General features: G+C 44.8%; 1 long non-coding RNA gene and 1 pseudogene across 1 annotated transcript in view; both read left to right on the forward strand.

Annotated features, from left to right (window-relative positions):
• Positions 1–21,112, forward strand: part of LOC137759709 (uncharacterized) — a 41,230-nt gene that overhangs the window by 15,697 nt on the left and 4,421 nt on the right. The gene's annotated exons all lie outside the window — the stretch shown is intronic.
• Positions 1,004–2,551, forward strand: LOC137759708 (eukaryotic translation initiation factor 2 subunit 3 pseudogene; annotated as a pseudogene).

Raw genomic sequence — 21,112 nt, forward strand, 5'->3', positions numbered from 1 at the left:
TAAATAACTTGGCCAAGGTCACAGCTAGTGAGTTACAGAGCCAGGATTCAACTTAAGAATGCGTGGCTCCAAGATCTCCTGATTCTCTGAGCATCAGAGACCTGGCTCAATTCCTGGTTCCTCCATGAACCAACTGTGTGCCCTTGGCAAGTCGGTTAACTTTTCTGGGCCTCATTTTCCACATCTGTGAAATGGGTAGGTTGAGCTAGATGATGTGTTAGGCCCCCTCCGTCTCTGATATCTAGACTTTGAACCCCTTGAGGGATATCACTTATGTATCCCCAGCACCTAGCAGAGGGCCTGGCCCAGAGTGGGTCAACATCTGTTGAGCTAAATCTATGCTGATGGGGCCCCAGCTCTTAGCTCCACAAGTAGTTGCCATTTCCAAATCTCTGCATTTCATAGCCTCCCTCATCCAAAGATACCATAATTTATCCATTGTGATTGTTTTCCATTTTTCCTATTAAAAAAAAATGTTCCTCGCCCAGGGAGGCGGGGCCCGCCAGCAGGGGGATCTGTCCGCCGTCCTCGAAAAGCGGAAGCCTGCCACGCGGTCAGCCTGCCATGTGGTCAGCCTGCTGGCAGGCACTGTACAAATCCATGGGGAGAAAAGTCCAAGCAGTGAGGCCTCCGCTGCACCGGCCATCCTCCTCTCCCAGGCCTGGGCCCTAGTTGGCCCTCCCACTTCCGCTGCCCCGCCCTGCACAAGGGGGCTTGCGAATGGTCAAGCAGCCACCCCGACGCCTTTCTTCCTCTCCGGGCAAGATGGCGCGGGGGGGTGCGGGGGGGCGGTGGCGAGGCTGTTGTGACTTTAGGGCAGCCGCACCTTTCTCGGCAAGATCTCAACACTGTGGATGTTACCAAGTTGACGCCACTTTCACATGAAGTTATCAGCAGACAGGCCACAATTAATATAGGTACAATTGGTCATGTAGCTCATGGGCAATCTACGGTTGTAAAAGCTATTTCTGGAGTTCACACTGTCAGGTTCAAAAATGAACTAGAAAGAAACATTACAATCAAACTTGGCTATGCTAATGCGAAGATTTATAAATTTGACGACCCAAGTTGTCCTCGGCCAGAATGTTATAGATCCTGTGGAAGTAGTACACCTGATGAGTTTCCTACAGATATTCCAGGGACCAAAGGGAACTTCAAATTAGTCAGACATGTTTCCTTTGTTGACTGTCCTGGCCACGATATTTTGATGGCTATTCTGCTGAACGGTGCTGCAGTGATGGATGCAGCTCTTCTGTTGATAGCTGGTAACAAGTCTTGTCCTCAGCCTCAGACTTTCGAACACCTGGCTGCTATAGAAATCATGAAACTGAAGCATATTGTGATTCTACAAAATAAAATTGATTTGGTAAAAGAAAGCCAGGCTAAAGAACAGTATGAAGAGATCCTTGCATTTGTACAAGGTACAGTAGCAGAAGGAGCTCCTATTATTCCAATTTCTGCTCAGCTAAAATACAATATTGAAGTTGTCTGTGAGTACCTAGTAAAGAAAATTCCAGTACCCCCAAGAGACTTTACTTCAGAACCCCGACTTATTGTTGTTAGATCCTTTGATGTCAACAAACCTGGCTGTGAAGTTGATGACCTTAAGGGGGGTGTAGCTGGTGGTAGTATTCTAAAAGGAGTATTAAAGGTGGGCCAGGAGGTAGAAGTCAGACCTGGTACTGTTTCCAAAGATAGTGAAGGAAAGCTCATGTGTAAACCCATCTTTTCCAAAATTGTATCGCTTTTCGCAGAGCATAATGATCTTCAGTATGCTGCTCCAGGAGGTCTTATTGGAGTGGGAACAGAAACTGACCCCACTTTGTGCCGGGCTGACAGAATGGTGGGGCAGGTACTTGGTGCAGTTGGAGCTTTACCTGAGATCTTCACAGAATTGGAAATTTCCTACTTCCTGCTTAGATGGCTTCTAGGTGCACGCACTGAAGGAGACAAGAAAGCAGCAAAAGTGCAAAAGCTGTCTAAGAATGAAGTGCTTACGGTGAACATAGGATCCCTGTGGACAGGAGGAAGAGTTAGTGCGGTCAAGGCTGATTTGGGCAAAATCGTTTTGACTATTCCTGTGTGCACAGAAGTAGGAGAAAAAATTACCCTTAGCCGAAGAGTTGAGAAACACTGGCGTTTAATTGGTTGGGGTCAAATAAGAAGAGTGACAATCAAGCCAACAGTAGATGATGACTGAAGAATTAAATAACAGATTTGGATGAAGTCGGAATTTCTCTTAACAACCTAGGGGTATATTTTCAAAGCAATAGTGAGGAATTAACTTCACAGCTCATCACCTTAGGAGTAGCTGCAAGGTTATTCTCATTTTTTAGTGATGAAAAGTTAACCTCTAAAATAGGGTCTACAATAAATGTAAAAATTGGCATAATGTTGGATTGAATCTACATTTTACCAGAAATTAATCATTCCCAAATAATGTCTAATTTATACATCAGTGCAGGTTTGAAAGGAAACTGCTACAACCAGCCTTTGCTGTAGCACACATACCACTGAATCTGTTTGAAATAAAATTTTTCTTCTTAAAAAAAAAAAAATGTTCCTGTATGTCTCTCTCTTTTTACTTTCCTGCATGTCTCTTAATGGACTAAAGTGTCACTTAGTGTATATCCAGATGTGGAGTTTTTGGGTCATGGGGTGTACACAAATCCCTCTCAAAAGTTGTTGTAGGAATTTACATTCCCACCATCTGTAAGAGCTACCCTTTCCCCATATCCTTCCAAAACTGAAGTTTGTCAGATTTTTAAAATTTTGTCAGTTGGCTGAGTGTGAAGTGGCATAAATATATTTTAACTTTACATAGTGAAAATTTTCAAGTATTTACACAATAGTAGAAAGAATAGTATAATGAACTTCTACTGTACCTATCATCCACCTTCAACAATTAATAACTCCTTATCAATTTTGTTCCCTTTATATTCTACCACCCATTATTTTTAACTGAATCCCAAATATCATACCATTTCATCTGTAAATGTTTCAGCAACATCTCTAAAAGATAAGCCCTCCCCTTTTTAAACACAACCACAATACATCATCAAACAGCACCAAATGTCAACAATTCCTTAATATTATCAAATATTCGAGTCAGTGTTCACATTTCTCCAATTACACTATTTTTTTTATATTTGTTTGAATTGGGATTCAAACAAGGTCCATACATTTTTATTATTATTTTTTTATTTTTTGGCCACACTGTGTGGCATGTGGGATCTTAGTTTCCCGACCAGGGATCGAACCTGCGCCCCCTGCAGTGGAAGTGCAGAGTCTTAACCACTGTACCACCGGGGAAATCCCAAGGTCCATGCGTTGTGTTTGGTTAATATTTGCTAAGTTTCTTTTAATCTATATGTTAAATCTGTCTCTCTTTTTTAGTATCTTGACATTTATTTGTTAAAGAAATCAGATTGATTTTCCTGTTAGACTTCTTCCTAGTTTAGCTTTTGCTAAATGCATCCCTGGGGTGTCATTTCATGTATTCTGCAGTCCCTGTATTTCCTGTAAGCTGGTAGTGAGGTCAAGAACAGGGGTTAACAAACTATAGCCCATGGGTCAAATCTAGCCCCTGCTCTTTTTTGTAAACAAAGTTTTGTTGGAACACAGCCATGCCCATTTGTTTAGTTATTGTCTATGCCTGGTATTTGTACTATTCAACAGCAGAGCTGAATAAATAGTTGCAACAGAGACTAGAGCTATATAACCTGTAAAGTTTAAAATATTTGTTACCTGGCCCTTCAGAGAGAAAGTTTGTCAACCCCTGTGTCTAAAGTCTTGGTCAGACTCCTGCTTGATTTTGGAGGCATGATTTCTTCATAGGAGGTGGTATTGATTCCATCAAAAGGCCCATTATGTCAAGTTGCTTCTGTTTTTGTAGTATTTTCAGTTAGATCAACTAATTCATAACAAGTGATGATATCCCAAGTGAATCCTTCTTCCTTCCTTTTTCATTTTATTTGTTGGAATGCTTATGTAAAGAGGAGCTTCCTCTCCTTTACTATTTGGTTGCCTGAGGCTGAGGCACAGCTCTTACAGGAAAGACAGAACAAGTGCTTAATTGTTTCCCTTTATTTACTAGTTTTCAAAATAATGAATTGATTTCTTAATATCTTCTGAAGATGATCACTGAGGTTTTTTGTTTATTTTTAAAATTTCCTTGTGGACGCGTGGATTAAAATATATTTGATGTTTTTCAACTAATTGCAGTTATTTTCTTTAGTGATGCGCAAATTGTCCTGACTTTGGCCAATGCGAGACTCTTCGGTTGCCTGCTGAGTCTCTTTGCCATAACTAGCTTCCTTGATTTTTGGCATTAAAAGATAGTCTAAGTACATATTGTGCATTTTCTGTCCTAAAGCTGGTATCAGCTATTTACTTGTTTGTTTGTTTATTGAGGAGCCTGGTTCCATTTAGTGTGAAATAGTATTTAGAGACTACAGTCTGGACAATGAAGTTGCTTTCTAAAGTGTCGCTCATTGTTTCTAGACCTGAAAACAGTAAGCAGAGCTAGGGAATATGTGTCTGTTTTCAGATCAGCTGCATCAAAAATTCACACTGAAACTTCCATTTTAAACCCAGAATTATAAGATTTTCACTTAACCCCTTTCCTCCTTCATATGTATCTCCTTTCTGTGGAGCCAAGTCCTGGTTTTCAACACCAGCAGCATCAGGACTCACTTGCTTCATCCCACGCTACCTAGCTGACAGTCCCACAATAACAATTCCAATGCTGCCGCTAACAATACGATGACTGAAAACCGGCAGCCCTTTATAAACATCAGAGTGAAAAATTCTGAAAGTGAAACAGGAGAGGACCTCAGCAGGAAGGGTCTGTGCTGACCCCATATAACTGTGTGGCAGTTTGCATTACTGCTGGAATTTTTAATACTGTATTCTGTTGGTCAGGATTTTGTTCTTCAGTGTGATCAACTCTTAAAATCATAGTTTTTGCCCTTTTAAGTGTCTAGAGAATGGAGAAACAGGAGGTTATAGCAGTGTAGGCTGGTGAGATGATTGTTGGGTTGGTAACCCACGTATGCTGGTAAGCTCCAGGCTTCAGTTCCCCTCCCTAATACATGAGGATAAAGAGAGGAAGGAGATATTTGCAGGAGGGGCTTTGGGGCAAGTCAAGTCATCCCTCTGAATCATTTCCTTATCTATTAAAAAAGGGGGGCAGGGATTGGACTTTACTCTCGCCACAGCAGTTTTCTTTCTGTTCTCCAAACACACCTGCTCAGGGCCTTTGCACTTGTAGTTCCCTGTGTCTGGAACACTCTCTATCCAGCTCTTCCAGTGATTGGTTCCTTGTCATTACTCAAGTCTCACCTTCAATATCACCTCCTCAGAAAGTCTCTCTGACCACATAATGTACAATAGCAACAGCCATTACTTGGTCGTATCGCCTATTTCCTTTCTTCAGGGGACTGTTACCTATCTGATCTGTTTACTTGTTTAGGTCTAGCTCCCCTCTTTCTAGAATGCAAGCTCAATAGGAGTAGGATCCTTGACTTTCTTGTTCACTGATGTATCCTTAGGCCCTAAAGCAGGCCAGGCAGGCACAAAATAGTTGCTGAATAGTGATGCCTATTGAATGAATGAATTCCTGGTAAATGAATAGATGACTTAGAGAATCTCCAAAGTCCTTTCTAGCTCTAAGTGTGAGTGTAATACAATATACAATACAGCGAGTGTGAACTTACACACAAGCATGACTGTGCCATTTTACAGATGTGGAAACTGAGGCAGTGAGTGACTTGCCAAAGGTTTCACAGAGAAGGCAGTGGTGTGGTCTAGAGCACTGTATGGGAAGTCAAAAGCAGGGGATTCAGGTTTGGGTCCTCACACTAGTCAACCTTCCTTCGAATAGCCAGATGAACTCAACAAGCCCTTTACCTCTCCCAGCACGGTTTTTCCATCTGAAAGAGAAGGCGTACTGTTAACTCTGGTCTAGGGTGACTGTGAAATAATGAAGCTTCCTAAACTGAACAGTACTAAGCATTTTGCAGAATGTTCTGCCCTTTCTTTACTCCCATTTAATTCCTGGAGTTGGGGGCTGGGGAGGGGAAGGAAGCCCAGGACCAGGGCTGTGGAGGAGGGGCGAGCCAGCTGGTTGCCACAGTTTGTTTACTCCCTGGTCTGCCCCTAGCCTAGCAGCTCTCACCTGCTCAGGTAAAGAGGTAGGGGGAGCCTTGCTCAGCCAATGAACTTCTGTCCTTCTCTTAAAGGCACCCAGCAGCTAGCAGGAAAACCAGCCCTGAGATCTGGAGAGCTCCCGGGCAGATCCCAGGAGGTAGCTGTGCAAGGTAGATGTAGCGAAGCCCTCTATGGCCACGCTGTGACCCCAGGCCTGGTCACTCCACGTCCTGGAGGGTGCTTTCTTCAGGGAGGCCTCCTCCACCTTGCCCAGAGCAGGCTTTCCAGGAGTCTCCCATGCCTAGCTGCCTCGGCAGACACCTGGGGAGGAAAGACAGCGTGGCCTTGGCAGCTGCCGGCCAGGAAGGAGCCCACAGGTGCCAGGGAGAAGCCATTTCCCTATCCTGATCCCCTTCAGCAACCCTGGTGAGTCCTGATGCTCTGGCCTTCTCGAACCTCATCACAGAAGGGTGGGGTGGGAAGATGCCTCTCCTGAGGGGCAGAAACCTCGGGTGCCAGTTCCAGCCCTGCTGTGTGACCTTGAGCAAGTCACTCCAGCTCTCCCAACCTCACATGTCCCATCTGGGAAAATGAGGAGCTCACAATTCCATGTCAGCTTGCCCCTTGTATTACTTTCGCCTGTCACACTCCTTGTTTTGAAAGATTTTTGTCTGCCAAGCTGTACCTGTTACATAAGTCGTTAATTGGTTTTTCCCCTTGCATGTTAATTGGGGCCCTATCACAATCAATCAGTGTTTTCTGGTCAGCAGGAACAAACCCTGGCATTACCACTGAGCTGATGTAAGTTTAACCATAGCAAAGAAATGTGGTGTTTTAGTCTGTGAGATCTTATCTAGAAGCAATATTTGATTTTCATTTGGCCTCTTGAAATAGGAGAAATAGGGCATGGCAAGTAGTTCCGGAGAATGGGGACCCTAGGTGAGAAGCCCCTAGATCTAGCTTGCCTGGTGTGTGAGGGTACCAGGCAGAAATACTGACTTCACACCCCAAGCCCAGCTTTGATCTCCACAATGCTGCCTGCCACATGGGATGCATTCTTGAAAGTGGGATCCTTTGGCCTGAAAACTTACTGTGTGGGGTTGGACTGTTCCCAGGTGTCCCCACACTGGGTTCATTCTCCAGCTCTGAGTGAGGCTGGGGAACCCTGGGTTGGGGAACTGAGGTCTCCCTCAGGCCTCTGCTGGTGGGTAGCCGGGGGGTGGGGGGGGGCAGGTGATGGGAACAAGTTACTGTGAGCGCAGGGCCTGAAAGCCAGGAGGGTACGTTGGACACAGCTTGTGCTGGGAATCAGGAAACAGGGCTAATCTGCATTGACTAGCTCTGTGACCTCAGGCTAGTCTCCTACCCTCTTTGAACCTCAGTTTTCCCATCTGTAAAATGGGGATTATAATCTTGGCAATGCTCACCTACCAGGATTATTCTTAGAGCCAAATAATATTGTGTATTTCATGGAAGCTTAAATTTCACGGTCTTTAAAATGCATCCAAAATTCAGAGATTAAAAGAACCACAAACATGCATTTTAGAATCGATGCAATAGAGTAATGGATGTTCTGTAAAATGTGACCTCCATAATAAAGAATTATTTCAGTGATGAGGGAATGGTGACTGCTTGTTGTTTCTTTTCCTTTTTAAAAGTACCGTTTATTGGGATTTTTTGAAACGTAGACTCTTAAACAAAAAGCAGGGCAGAACAGCTCATTGAGTAATGGTATTTTCTAATGACTTCTGGAACTGAAACCCAGGCCTGGAATGTGGCCCTAGTACGTGAGGCAGTATGATATGTGGTTAGAGCGTGCACTTTGGAGTTACGCAATGTTGGGTTCAAATGCAGGCTGGGAGACTTACTGGTGACCTTGGGTGTAAGTCACTGTGCTTTTCTATGCTTCAGTCTCTTCTAAATTCTAAAATGGCATGGGGGGAATGTCACAAGTCCTGGCTGACATCGTTGTTGATAAGTTGGGGTTTAACTTAGGATAGGGACTCAGCACCCACATACATGTTCCACTAGAGATGCCCAGATCCAGAGGGCTCCTGACCCTTGGAGATTCAGGTGGGCCAGATAAACTGATTCAGGGCAAGACACTGCGGTCAGTTTCCCCATCTGGGGCCCCTCCCACCCTTGTCACCTTCTGGGGCAGAAGGAGGCTCCAGGGAGGTGCTGGAGAAGCAAGTGCTTGGAACCAGTAAATTCCCCCGAGTGCATGGAGCTATTGCTGCTCCTTGCTTTGGGGGCCCAACCACGGTCCTAGCCCCTTCTGTTTGGTCATTTGAGCCTCCTCACCCTGTTATCCCCTCTCCCGCAGCTCCCTGCTGAGCACATCAATCACAGGGAATGAAGTTCAGGGGTCGTGACAGTGTCTCCCCTCCCAGCGAGGCTGCAGGAGGATGAGGTGGAGTGAGAGCTGGAATAGAAGCTTCCCAGGAAAGGGAAAGGGAGCCCCTCTTGTCCAGGCTTTGGGCAGATGGTGTGTGAGAGTGTGCGTGTGTGTGCACATGAGCTAACAAAATTCAAGTTGAAAAATTCTAAGAGTGTGAAGGCCCCCAAGAGGTCATGTTAGCCAGCCCCCTGCTCTGGGCAGGAGTCTTTTCTAACCAACACAAGAAGGTTGCAGCTGTACCCCAGGGAAGCCTTCTAAACATCTTTCCTTGGTAACTAGCCATGGCATCTCAAAATCCTCCCCAGGGTGTGTGCAGGCTGTGTGTGCGCATGTTTGAGGGCCTTGGGTGTCTGAGTTAGAGTTCTATGGGCACTGAGCACTCAGACCTGGCAGAAAAATAAGTATGAGGTGGAGGGACTGCAGTGCAGTGAGGGATTTGAGGTTTTCTCCGATCACCATGAAGTTTAGAGGCACTTTGGAGGAGCTACATTTATGGGGTGCCTATTATGAGCTAATGATTGTGCCAGGTGTTTTAAACTCATTACCTCATTTAATCATCACGGTAGCCCCTTCTATTATTCCCATTTTACAGATGAGAACACTGAGGCTCAGAGAGGCTACAAATCTTTTTTGTTTTTTAGTTTTGGCTGCATCGGGTCTTAGTTGTGGCGCACGGGCTCCTCGTTGCGGCATGCGGGCTTCTCTCTACATGTGGTGTGCAGGCTCAGTAGTTGTGGCACGCAGGCTCTCTAGTTGTGGCCTGCGTGCTCAGTAGTTGTGGTGCACAGGCTTAGTTGCCCCGCGGCATGTGGGATCTTAGTTCTCCTACCAGGGATCGAACCTGCATCCCCTGCATTGGAAGGCGAATTCTTAACCACTGGACCACCAGGGAAGTCCCGAGGCTACAAATCTTGAATAAGATTGCTCAGCTAACAAGTGACAGAACTGTGATTCAGATCTTTATATGTCTACATCCAGAGCCTGGTCTCTTACCCATTCCACTGGTAGTTGCAAATCAGGCCAAATACTAAAGTTCCCAGGTGCATTTTGTTTGGCTTACACAGTATTTTGTTTTGTTGTAACATTTAAAAAATTTAGATGCCAACATTTGAAAATGCAGCTATTTAACATAAAAATCTAGGTTCTGATCTCTCTTTAAAGATCAGAAGGAAGACGTGGCACTATGGGTCCACATTCTCATAGCCAGCAATCAACTAGAACTGATGATCAGCAGCTGCCTTTAAACAGGGCGTGTGACCTCTAGTTTGCCACAGTCCTCACCACTCCCTACTCTTCCATCCAATCCACTTTCCCGTTTATGGTACCAGTCTGGCCCTACAGGCCTGTGGAGATCTGGGTTCTGGTCCTAGCACTTGAGCTGGCTATGACTTCAAATAAGTAATGGCATCTATCTGGGCTGTAGCTGTAACCTGGGCTAGGTAACACTCTGAAATAACATCCTAAGTGGCTTTCTGTGCTGCTTGGGGGAAAAGCCCTAAGTCTCCAGCACATCCACATTTTGGTGACCTGGCTGTGCAGGATCTGAGTCTGTGTACCTTATGCCAGGAGTGGCTGGTGTTATTTGCTCTTTGTCACCATCATTCCACTGCACTACATGTGTGATGTCCCTGGTGACAGGACATTTGGCGACAGGTAGGGCCTGATGGCACCAATCCTGGTGTGGTGCCCATTCCTAACACTTTGATCAAAGAGTCTGACTTCCACGTGCCTCTGTTTACCTGTTCCAGAAAGTCAGATTGAGATTTCAAAATCTGAGTATCTTCTTCTGACCCCATTTTCACTATAGGGTGCGTGAGAGAAAATCTACAGCCCAGCTGAGAATGTTCTCTCTTTCTCTGTTAAACACACACACACATGCACGCACGTACACACACACACACACACACACACACGCATACATATGGTTCAGAAATAGCCATGCTTTATAGGTCTTCCCATCTATCTAGTGTCTTGTTCACATTTCTGAGATCAGGTCTTTAGAGCCATGGAATAGTAGAGATGGAAATGTGTAGATCATCTAGTCCAATAATAGCAAATATATTTTACTTCGTTTGCTGATTCCTATCAATCAGTAGAACATTGAGAAGGCTTCTGAAGCTACATACGAGCATGGAATGGTCATATACTGAGATCTGTCAGCAATATCTACTGTGGGCATGGCAAGGGGTTGTAGCAGTACTTATGCCAGAAATTATACAGATATGAAAACTGGGCTGGGAAGGGGAGATGACTTACCCGAAATACTCAGCAAGACAAGGAAAAGTCAGATCCAGAAGCAGGATCTCTCTTGACCTGCAAGCCACTATTGCTTCCACTATATTAGCTCAGAGAAGGAAACTGAGGATAGGAGGGAAAATGACCGAAGCAAGCCAAGGACCCAGGAGTCCTGGCTCCCCCAAGAAGCCTGGCTGGGATTGGAGCTAAGGAATTTAGCTCTGTCCCACTAGACCGAGCCCTGCCAGATGACCTGTTGGCTCCTGCTCCACTTCTTAGAGTCCCTTTGCTCCTGCCCCAGTTTCCTGTCTCATTTTCCTCAGGCTCAGAGAGTGCATGTCGCCTCCTGGGATCCTGAGTCCTACATGCCCTCTTTTGGGAACGAGCTCCCCAGCCCCCTCTGTTCTGGAAGAGAAGTCCTAAGACACAGGTTCTTAACCTTATTGATGCCGTGGGTTCCTCTGGCAACCTGGTGAAGCCTACAGACCCCTTCCCAGAGTGTTTTTAAATGCATAAAATAAAATACATAGGACTACAAAGGAAACCAATCATACTGAAATATAGTTAACAAGATAGTTTTAAAATTGTTTATGATATAATATGTACTTCATTAATACCTGTAAAATGAGATTGGGCGGCAGATATAATAACCATTGTAATTTTAGAGTAATAATGAACGTAAAAGATCTATGACAACTGTAATGTGATAGAAAAATACCTGTGATTTCTCTTGGTTTCACAGTCACAGGAACCATCAGAATTACTGTGGTCATCGCCTACATTCAAATGGAACGAAGTACTTAACTTGAGTTAGAGGGTAGTGAAAATAAAGATGGAAGTTTTCCCATGCAGACTCAGAGACACCCTGAATCCTGTCTGTGGTCCCAGGCTGAGGCTCCCTTGCTCTAGGGTGTTCAATCGGGAGTCTGCTAGTCCAGTGGTTTGCAAACTGTGGGCCATGGAACGCTGGGGATTTGGGGAGTGTCTCAGGCTGCCAAAGTATGGGGAAAAGGAGGACCACCAGACAAACAGCCTCTGAATCCACCACCTCTGCCTTGCCTGAGCAGATTTTTTATTTGAGTTCATTTTTGTGGTTCATATGAGACCCCTTTGTAAAAAAGGGTTCACTTGTTCCTGTCTGAATGTCAAAAACCTTCACTTAGCCCTGCCTGCCTCTTCCTGTGACAGAAAGTAAAGCCAAGGCCTAGAGCAGTGAAGGGTGCTGGAGGCACATGGCGTGTGGTGGCAGGGTCGGGCTGTGGAGTCCAAGGAGGTGGTGGGAAGCAGCTGGGCGGGGGTGAACTTCCTGCTACCTCTGCCTGCGAACCGTTCCGAGGAAGCAGTCGGCTGGGGCCAGGTGCGGGAACAAAAGAGTCAGGAGACCTTAATTCGGGGCCCTAGATCTGACACAACCTGGAGCGTCTTGGAGACAATAATATATGGATGTTGAGAGGACAAAATGAGAAAGTTTTTTGTCTTTTTTTTGTTTTTTTACTGAAGTATAGTTGCTGTTATATGTTACAGGTGTACAATATAGTGATTCACAATTTTTAAAGATTATACTCCATTTATAGTTATTATAAAATATTGGCTGTATTCCCCGTGTTGTACAATATATCCTTGTAGCTTATTTTATACCTCTTTGTAAGAGGTAAGTTTGTACCTCTTGCCTGCCCATTCCCCTCTCCCCACTGGTAACCACTGGTTTGTTCTCTATGTCTGTGAATCTGCTTCTTTTTTTTTTCTTTTTTTTAAACGTAGATTTTATTTATTTATTTTTGGCTGCGTTGGGTCTTCGTTGCTGCACGCAGGCTTTCTCTAGTTGCGGCGAGCGGGCGCTACTCTTCATTGCGGTGCGCCGGCTTCTCATTGCGGTGGCTTCTCTTGTCGCAGAGCATGGGCTCTAGGTGCGCGGGCTTCCATAGTTGTGGCTCGAGGGCTTCAGTAGTTGTGGCTCGCGGGCTCTAGAGCACAGGCTCAGTAATCATGGCGCACGGGCTTAGTTGCTTCGCGGCATGTGGGATCTTCCTGGACCAGGGCTCGAACCCGCATCCCCTGCATTGGCAGGCGGATTCTTAACCACTGCGCCACCAGGGAAGTCCTCTTTTTTGTTATATTCACTAGTTTGTTGCATTTTTTAGATTCCACATATAAGTGATATCATACAGTATTTGCAAAATGAGAAAGTTTTAAGAAACACAAAGAACATTGAAGGGATTTTAATATATTTGTCTCTAAGCCAGAGACCCTTTTCTCAACTCTCCCTTGGGGTCTTTCTTGCAACACCAGCAAACCCTCTCACCCACACAGTACGACCCCAGTCACCAAGCTCGCTGATGCAGTCAGATTTGTGGCTGAACAGCCAATCGGCCTGTCACCTCGTCTGCCAGTTGACCTCCTCAATTCCTCCTCTTTCTTGTCCCTGCTGCTGTGTCATGATCTCTGGCCTGCATTTCTCTAACAGCCCCCAGTCTCTCTCTCTGCTCCAGTCTGCCTTCCATGGGGCCCAGACACATTCTGACCATAAGTTTTGACCATGTCCTCCTGCTTCAAGGCCTGTGATGTCTCCTCACTGCACACAAGGCCAAGTCCTGCCTCCAGAGCATGGCAACCCTAACTCCTCAGGATCTGCCTGCAGCCTCCCCCACCCTCCCTTTTCTAGCATCCCCACCTCCTCTTGCAGGGGAACTGCTGCACTGTTTCCGGAGGCTTCCCTGCCTTCTGCCTGAGCCCAGACAATAGTGCAAGCCCTGGGAGCTGTGGGAAGACTAGAGGATTCGGGAAACCAGAGGCTGACGTGATGGGCAGGGGAGTGGAACGTGCAGAGGACTCCAAGGAGTTCTGCTGATAGGGGCAGGGGACAGGTGTGGCTCTGTCCTCTGTCTGGGCCAAACAGGGGTTATTTTCAGAGATCAGCCAGTGACGGTGCAGAGAGTTGGGAGCACCTTGCCCAGTCAGGGAGAGTCAACCATTTGCTACGCTTACCCAAACCAGAGGCAAAAACCAGGTCACCAGGAACAGAGTACAGCTGAGCAGTGGGGAATTCATAGAATCCCTGATTCTTAGAATGTCAGAGCTAGAAGGGACCCTGTGGATGTTTCCTCTAGTCTAACTCCTTTCTGCTTCAAACAGAAAGGTTAAGCCCAGAAATGGGGAATGACTTGCCCAGGGCCACACGAGTTTGAGGCAGAGCCTGGACTGGAGCTGATGTCTGATTTTCTTCCCAGTCTCCATCTCCTCGGCTCTGGCCTCTGAACTCCTACCAGGAGACTGAATAACTGGCCCAGGACTGATTTACCAACAGTGGATTAATGTGTCACTTCTAGGCAATGCAATGCTGGCTCTTACCAGGGGTTGTCAACACCTTAACCCAAAGGTCCCCAGAGACAGGTTACAAGTGTGCTAAGATATAACACCCTCAGGTCCCAGGTGGAGCCCAGGGTAGCCAGAGCCCCCAGCTCTGTTGGGACAGTCACCTGCAGGACTCAAACAGGCTCATTAGGTTAGCCCAGCGGGTATCCAAATGTTATCATGTACTGTGATGGGAAAAGTCAGGAAGCACTGTCTTCACTCCAAGGCACGAGTACTTTTAGGGGTGGTGTGGGCGAAGGTGGGGAGAGGGGGAGTCTGAAGACACAGGTTCTAGTTCTAGCTGTACTGTTTCCTTCTAACTTGTATATTCTGGGTGGGGTAGGGGGGGATAACAGGAGAAAAAAATAAGAGGTACTTTTATTAAGGTATCTTTCAAAGAGTTCTTTAAGTAGGTATTATTATCAGCTCCATTATACAAATGAGGAAACCGAGTCAGGGAACTAAAGGGACTTAGCCAAGATCCCACAACTAGGGAGAGGTGGAGCTTAGATTTGAGTCTGAGTCTGTCTTTCTCTGGATTCTGTGCTCTTAACTGCTCTGCCATATGGACATGTTTGGGGACTAGTGGCAGAGAAAGATTTGGGGCCTTTCAATCCTAGTTCCCTGACATCAGGGCTGCTGAGTCTCCAACCACCCCAGTCTGCCAGGAAAGGGGAGGCCCAGTCTGCGAAAGGGGAGACCTTTCGCAGGAGGGAAGCAGGCAGTAGGGTCCTGAAGACCCTGAAGAAGTAAAGACTACCCCGACCCTTGCCTTCATGGGTGTGAGATAAGCAGCAGGACTTGGGGTGGGTGTTTTGCATGAAGAAAACCATGATCCTGCAGTAGAGGCCCCACACCCGAGGGAGGGAAAGGTAGTAAGACATCATTGGGTGCCTCACTACCTCCGAAACTCATGGAAATAAGGCACCTTGTTCACCATGCCGACCCTCCGTTAAAAAATAACCTCTAGGGCTTCCCTGGTGGCACAGTGGTTGAGAATCCGCCTGCCAAGGCAGGGGACACGGGTTCGATCCCTGGTCCGGGAAGATCCCACATGCCGCAGAGCAACAAAGCCCATGCGCCACAACTACTGAGCCTGTGCTCTAGAGCCCGTGAGCCACAACTATTGAGCCCACGTGTCGCAACTACTGAAGCCCGCATGCCTAGAGCCTGTGCTCCGCAACGAGAGAAGCCACCGCGATGAGAAGCCCACACGCCGCAACAAAGAGTAGCCCCCGCTCGCCGCAACTAGAGAAAGCCTGCACACAGCAACGAAGACCCAACACAGCCAAAAATAAACGAACAAAATAAATACATAAAAAAAAAATAACCTCTATTTATAGATCCAGTGATTCAGCCAAGTACCTTATTATACACATTGGCTCACTTTCATCTTCTCAACAGCGCTATCTTGAGTGTTTCCTGTTATTATCATTGCCACTTTACCAGGTGAGGAGTCTAAAGCTCCAAAAGTTCATGGAACTTTTCCAAGGCCACACAGTTGGCAAATGACAGAGGTGGGATTTAAACTCAGGTCTCCTTGACACCCAAGCCCATGAGGCTCTTGACCATTATATTGTAGTGCAATATGGCAGAGCGGGGAAAAGCCCTGTTCTGGTTCTGGAGTCAAGCCCCAGGTAGGCCAGTGACTTCTTATGGACTTTAGTGAGGGAACCTTTGGGCAAGTCTTCTCTGAGCCCAATATCTAGGATTATAGAAAGGTAATTCTAATTCTGCCTACAGTTTAAAATTATGAAATTGAAAGCAACTTACAAACTGTTATCCATTTATTCAAATAGTGTCTCTTAAGAACTTAAAGCAAGTGAGGACTTGGCACTGCAAAGAAGAATGAAGCATGGTTCCAGCCCACTGAAAAATATAACATAAATGTTAGGTGAACAAGAGTCTTTTATTTCTAATAATTATGGTAGCTTATTGAAGATCCACCCTCCCACTGGAAATTGTTAAAATAGCTGAACAAAATAAACGTGTCTATGTATGTGTATTTGAAGACATTGGAGAACTACCAAAACAAGAATGACCTGAGGGGCAAAGATTCCAGCGGTAAGGGAAATGCAGAGAGGTAAGCCCCATATCCAGCTGCCACTTTGCCCTTCAGTATGCTGTTTCTCAAGAGATGGCTAAGAATCTGAGCAGAGCATCTGGAGATGTTATGAAGCTGGGGTATAAAAATTGGATTTCTAGGTCTACCAAGCAGGAGTGTCCCTAATCAACACTCCAAGTTTTCAACTGTAACCCCCAAAGGGCTACACCCTAGGAGTAGAAGTGAATTAGAAATTGACCAGCCCCAACAGAACTGAAGACTAACATCTAATCAGTTAAATCTCCTTTGTATGACTTAGGTTTAAATGCCTGCCAGAAGCAAAAGTAAAAATCTCTCTGAAGGAAAATAATACCATCAAGGACCTCAAATTTTCCTATAATTTTTTTCATACGCAATATTTAGCATTCAATCACAATTTACCTGACATCTCAGTAGACAAGAGCAAATGGTTGAAAACCAAGAGGAAAAAATAGACAATCAAAATAGGCCCACAGAAGATCCAGATATTGGCATTATAAGACATGACTTTAAAACATGTGATTAAAGGGAATTCCCTGGTGGTCCAGTGGTTAAAAATCTGCCTTCCAATGCAAGGGACTTGGGTTCCTTGGTTGGGGAAATAAGATCCCACATGCCAAAAAAAAAAAAAAAAAAAAAAAAAAGATCCCACATGCCGCAGGGCAACTAAGACTTTGTGCCGCAACTACTGAGCCCGCGTGCTCTATAGCCCGTGTGCCACAACTAGAGAGCCCACGTGCCACAACTACTGAGCCTGCGTGTTCTGGAGCCAGTGCACCACAACTACAGAGAAGCCCGCATGCCACAACGAAGAGCCTGCATGCTGCAACAAAAGATCCCGCATTGCTGCAATGAAGATCCTGCGTGCCGCAACTAAGACCCAGCGCAGCCAAATAAATAAATATTAAAATAAATAAATAAATAAAACGTGATTAATATGTTTAAGACATTATATGAGAAGATGGAGAATTTCAGCAGAGAACTAGAATCTATCAAGGAGAATCAAATGGAAATTCTAAGCCTGAAATACAATAACTGAAATTAAGAACTCAAAAGTATGTAAGATTACAGTATATAGTACAGCTAAAGATGAAATTAGTGAACTGAAAAACAGGTCAGTAGAAAATATTTAAACTACAGAACATGTAATACAAGTCATATGGAACATGGTGAAAATGTCTAAATACAAATAATTGAAGTCCCATTGGGAGGGAGGCAGAGAGCAGGAGAGAGGGAAAAGAAGAAGAAAGAGGAGGAGGAAGAGGAAGAGAAGGAATAGAAGAAGAAGGAAGAAAAGGATGAAGGAAGAAAAGGAGAAGGAGAATGGGGAGGTAGAGGTGGAGGGGAGAGACTTGAAGAGAAATGAAGTGATACCAGAAGCAGTATTTGATGGTCAATGATTTTCCAAAGCTGGTGAAAGACATTAAGCCACAGATTTAAGAATCACTTTCAACCCCAAGCAAAACAAATATAGAGAAACTGAACTAGGTCCTACTATGTTATAACTTCTAAAAACCAAAGATAAGGGGGACATTTTTGAAGGCAGTGACAATAATATTGACAGGTTCTAAACAGAACTTATGAAAGCCAGAAGGCAATAGAAAGATATCTTCAAAGTGACAAGTAAGTATCAATATTGTGTGAGTATAGATGAATGGTTCTTAAGTTTTAATATGAGTATGAATCACCTACGCTGGGATAGGGAGAGGAGTGTTAACATTTTAGATTCTCATATTCTGCCCCAGATATTTGGATTTAGCAGCTCTAGAGTAGAGTCAAGGAATCTGCTTTCAAGAAGTATTCTGCTGCTTCTGATGCAGTGGGTCTGTGGTAGTTGTTAGCAGTGATGGGAACAACAGTTCCTCCCATTCCTATACCCATGCCCATTTGCAGTATGACTTTGCCACAAGAGATAGAGTTTATTTTTTCTCCTTTGAATCTGGGTTTGCCGTATGGCTCACTTTAACTAATAGATATCAGTCGAAGTGATATTATGGGACGTCTGAGCCTTGGCCTCAAGAGGCCTTGCATTTTCAGCATTAACCCTTTTCGAGTCCAGCTGCCTTGTAAAAAAAAATTTGAGCCTATCCTGCTGGAGACATATGGGGAGCAAGGCAGAGCCAGTAGCCAGCACCGATCACCAGATAGATGAGTGAGGCATGGATCTGTCTGGGTCCAACCAGGACAGAGAAACTACATAGTATCTGAACAGGGAAAGTTTAATATAATTATTTGTTGTAACAGGAGGTTTGGAGAAACAAGGGACTCACTAATAAGAAGTAAAGAGAACTCTAAAGAATATAGGAATAGCAGATATAAGGAGCGGCAACTATCCCTAGAGCTGACATAGAGCACCTGAGGAAGAGCCTCCCCCTTTGCCCCAGGGCTGAGATCCAGATCTCGTTGGAGAGGACTTGGCTGTGCCCACTGAATGGCAGAGAAGTCACTGTGGTACCATGTCACGCCAGTGGACTTGGTAGAAATCATCCTCTGAAAGTTGCTGGAAATGTGCCATCTCAGTTATCAAGAAAGCCATTCATATAGAAATGTCTCACCAGAGACACTTTGCTACAAAAATCACTTGACAAGAGCTCCCCGGGAAGCCTCTGGCTGCTGTGAACTGCAGGAGCCTGATGCTGGAGAAGCCATCTTTTGGAGGAGCTGGGCCTGGGGGACCCACATGCAGTGCAGGAGCCTGGTGAGCCTGCACACTGAAAGCAGGAAGCAAAAAACCTTTCTTACTTTAATGTCTCTCCAGTTCCCTCTACTGACAAAATTAAGCAGCATGCCAAGAAAAGGATATTTAAAGAGCCCAGATTCATTTTCCTAGAGCAGGCAAAAAGGGTGAACAGCAAGGCCATTTGGACTATCCAGCCCCAGTCAGTCTCCATGACTATAACTGCATGAGCGACCCAGATGATACTAGCAGCACTCTCTAGCTGAACCCAGCCCAAACTGCCAACTCTCAGAATTATGTGCAAATGAATGTAGTTGTTTTTAAGCCCTAAGTTTTTTTTTTTTTTTAAATAAATAAATAAAGTTATTTATTCTATTTTTGGCTGCGTTGGGTCTTCGTTGCTGCAAGTGGGCTTTTTCTAGTTGCGGTGAGCGGGGGCTACTCTTCATTGCAGTGCGCGGGCTTCTCATTGTGGTGGTTTCTCTTGTTGCGGAGCACAGGCTCTAGGTGTGTGGGCTTCAGTAGTTGTGGCACATGGGCTTAGTTGCTCCGCAGTATGTGGGATCTTCCCGGACCAGGGCTCGAATCTGTGTCCCCTGCATTGGCAGGTGGATTCTTAACCACTGCACCACCAGGGAAGTCCCAAGCCCTAAGCTTTGAGATAGCTTGTTGATGCAAAATATTGTAATACCAATGTCGTGAGTAATCTGAAATGTTTTCCATTTCCCACTCTTGAGTCTGTACAGTTCCCTCTGCCCAAAGTGACATTCTTGGCCCTGTCTGCCTAATGAATGTATCTTCCTGCAACTACTTAATTAATTAATGTTTTATTGACTTACAGCATCTATGTAGAAAAGTACACAAGTCATAAACCTACAGCTTGATACATTTCCACCAGTTGATTATGCTTTGTAAACTACAGTCAGATGCCTGCCCCCGTGCTCCATTCCAGTCACTAGCCATGCCCCCAAGGATAAGCACTGTTCTGACTTCTTATACCATGGTAAGTTTGGCCTGGTTTTGCACTTAATGTCAATAGATCATACAGTGTGTTCTTTTTTGTGTCTGGCTTCTTTTGCTCAAAATTATATCTGTGAGATTCATCCACATTGCTTTGTGTAGCTATAGTTTATTTTCATCACTGTATAGTTTTCAATTTTGTGAATATACTACAATTTATTTATCTATTCTATTGGTGGATATGCAGGTTGTTTCCAGTTTGGCCCTATTACGAAAAGTACTACTGGCATGTGCCTTTTGGTGAACATATGTATGTATGTACTTCTGTTGGTTATTCTTAGGAGTAGAATTATTGGGTTATGAAGCACTCTCACAGTATATTAAAACTTTTTAAAAATCAAAATATAAAGTGGTATGCATAGATTAACAACAACCATATGAAAGGAGGGAAAAAAATAAATACCTATGCATGGGGTAAAAGAAGATATTAGAAGAGAAAAATAAAACAAAATGTTGACATGGTTTATAAAGGAAATAGGGGTGATTTTTTCCTCTTGACATACTGTCTTTCCCAGTAGTTGTATAATGACCATGTACTCTTTTATAATCAAAAGAAACACTTAATCCTATTGATCTCCAAAGTCTTGCTCAAATGCCACCTCCTTCCAAGTAGCCTTCCAAATAACATAGCCAGATCACCATAGCCAGCCAGTGTCTTACTTCATTTTTACACTTTCTAGAGCAAAACCACATTGCATGCAGGAACACAGTACCTTACCTAGAGAAGGTGCTGTCAAAATGTCTGATCCTTTCCCTATAGTCATATAAATTTCAGCAGCAGCTCACATTTCTCAAAAGAGTACCCCAATTTGCCAGTAAGAAGGCAGGGATCTGAACCCAGATTACCATCTCCATTTTCAATTTGAAAGCCCTTGACGCTGGAAGGGTTAAGCAATAGGCCCATTGTCACTCAGCAAATCTTTGGAAGAGGCATTCTAAACAGCTCATTCAGGAAAGAGAAATCTGGTGCAAAGCATATAATCCAAGTATATTTTGAACAGAGCAAAGAGCAGGGGAAGAGATTAAGAAAAAAAACAAACATTTGGAAACTTCAGCTTTGTATTACCACTCTGTAACTTTGAGCAAGTTAATTTACCTCTCTGAACTTCAGTTCCCTGTCTGTCACATTGGAAGGATGACAGTGGACTAATTTCCTGCATGGCAAATAGGGTTCAACTCTGATTAGGTGGTGGCG

The sequence above is a fragment of the Eschrichtius robustus genome, chromosome 2, assembly GCF_028021215.1.
Source record: "Eschrichtius robustus isolate mEscRob2 chromosome 2, mEscRob2.pri, whole genome shotgun sequence".
Taxonomy (NCBI): Eukaryota; Metazoa; Chordata; class Mammalia; order Artiodactyla; family Eschrichtiidae; genus Eschrichtius; species Eschrichtius robustus.